This window comes from Prionailurus bengalensis, chromosome C2 (genome assembly GCF_016509475.1).
Source record: "Prionailurus bengalensis isolate Pbe53 chromosome C2, Fcat_Pben_1.1_paternal_pri, whole genome shotgun sequence".
Taxonomy (NCBI): Eukaryota; Metazoa; Chordata; class Mammalia; order Carnivora; family Felidae; genus Prionailurus; species Prionailurus bengalensis.
The window spans coordinates 113,550,749-113,553,111 of NC_057350.1; the positions used below are offsets into that span (position 1 = coordinate 113,550,749).

Sequence of the window (2,363 nt, forward strand, 5' to 3'; positions counted from 1 at the left end):
TTGAGAAAAGCTATAAACTTGGTCACAAATAACTTCAGATGACCTTTTAAGTCTTCCTTATTATTTCTTACCCTGGGAGTCTAGCCTTAAAAATGGATTGGAAATGACTCTTTTTCTAGTAATGAGAAGAAAAAATGTACAGAAGTCTTCCCTGTCCACAGTTTCATTTTCCACAGTTTTGCATTCCATGGTTTCAGTTACCCACGGTCAACCATTATCTGGACGGAGATGATCCTCCTGACATACCATCAGAGAGTCAACAGTAGTTTTACACTATGTCACAATGCCTACGTCATTCACCTCATCTCGTCATGTAGGCATTTTATCATCTCACATCATCACAAGAAGAAGGATGAGTACAGTACAATAAGATAATTTGAAAGAGAAAACACATTTATAAAACTTTTATTATAGTATATTATAATTGTGCTATTTTATTATGTTTTAGTTGTTAATCTCTATGCTTAATTTATAAATTAAACTTTCATAGGTTTCTATGTATAGAAAAATATGGTGCATATAGGATTTGGCATACTATCTGTGGTTTCATCAGCTGGAGGTTTGGGAACATATCACCCACAGATAAGGGGGGACTACTGTAAAGTTTAGATCTGCTACCTGGTGGAGGCAACAGAAATCTTTGAAGTGTGGATAAGGTGAGCTAAGTCACTCCCCTAATGAGAATCCCAGCACTTCACTAATCTCATTTTGTCTTACATGTAAGGAAAAACACACGCACACACAACAGGACAACAATCCTCAATACACTGTTTAGTAATGACAGTGAGCACAAACAGAAATACAGAGTTAAAAAAAAAAACTTTGTTTTTCTATTTTGATGCAGATCATTGTAGGTTATGAGAAGTCTATGAAGGGTTGTGAGATAAACAGAAAGCATGAGAAGTGCAGATTTCTGTTGAAGCGGTTGGGGTCTAAGTTGGATGGGGTTTCTCATCTACCACATTACATCACTTCTGGTAGTATCGAATTTATATTTACTAAGCACCACAAAATTTTTGTGGCAGACTTCTTTTGCCCACTCCAACACAGAAACATATGAAAACTGATCAAATGTTTGGCTTAACCTAGAAGCGTAACAGTCCATTTAGATGCACAGAAAAAGACATACGAACATGCATATAAAAATACGAACTGTTTTGGCAGTGCGCCCGGCAGTCCTCCGGATCGCTCTCTTGCTTCAACAGCGTTTGGACGGAACAGACCCAGGGACGGCCCTTCTACCAGCCTCTGACCACCCTCCAACCTTTTTTCCAGTCACAACGTCGGGAGCCATCTTTTTGCCCACCCTCTGCCCCTGGGGCCAGCCAACACCCGATTTTGAACTTGGTTCATTACCGACCAACCATGAGCTCCCAGATTCGTCAGAGTTTGTTCCACAGAGGTGGAGGCCGCCGTCAACCGCCTAGTCGGCAAGCACCTGAGAGCCGCCTTCTACACCTACCTCTCTCTGGGCTTCTAGTTCCACCGCGGCTCTGGAGGGCGTGGGCCGCTTCTCCCACGGGGTGGCTGAGGAGAAGCGGGAAGGCGCTGAGCGTCTTTTGAGGACGCAAAACCAGCGTGGCAGCTGCGCGGTCTTCCGGGACATGCGCGCGCCGTCCCAAGATGCGTGGGGTAAAACTCTGGACGCCGTGGAAGCCGCCCGGCTTGTGGAGAAGAACCTGAAGCAGGTCTTTTGGATCCTCCTGCCCTGAGTTCTGCCCGTGCAGACCCCAATCTCTGTGACTTCCTGGAGAATCACTTCCTAGATGAGGTGAAACTCATCAAATGGGCGACCATCTGACTAATCTCCGCAGGCTCTCCGGCCCCCAGGCTGGCCTGGGTGAGTATCTCTTTGAAAGGCTCACCCTCGAGCACGACTAGAAGTCTCTGGAGCCCAGCAGCCATTGAGAGGGTCCCTCTGACATCCCCCGGGTGCCAGGGCTTGTGTCCGAGTCTCTCCTTGCAGCCACTAGGCACCACCTGTAGCCCTCTCCCAAGCCGTGGACCAAATGAAAACAATGAAGCTTTTTGCAGCAAAAAAAAAACCAAAAAAAACCAAAACCAAAAACAAAAACAAAAACCCAAAAAACAAAACAAACAAACAAACAAAAAACCCCTGTTTTTTAACATATCTGTTTCTGCCCAAAACAAGAAAAATTATAGAATAAAAAGGATTTTCCCCTGATATAATAAAAGACTTTCCCTCTCACCTCTTTTCTTCTCTTTCTCTCTCTCTCTCAAAAAAAAAAAAAAAAAAAAAAAAAAAATCTAATTTTACCCAAAGCAGAACTGGAATTTAGATAAGAGGGGAAGAGGGTAGACAAATAATACCATAAATTTAGAGAACACTGTTGGAAAAATGC

At 43.5% G+C, this 2,363-nt stretch overlaps 1 pseudogene; it reads left to right on the plus strand.

Moving 5' to 3' along the window:
- The first annotated feature begins 518 nt into the window (after nucleotides 1-518).
- LOC122492401 lies at nucleotides 519-2,074 on the plus strand (annotated as a pseudogene).
- Nucleotides 2,075-2,363: the final 289 nt, after the last annotated feature.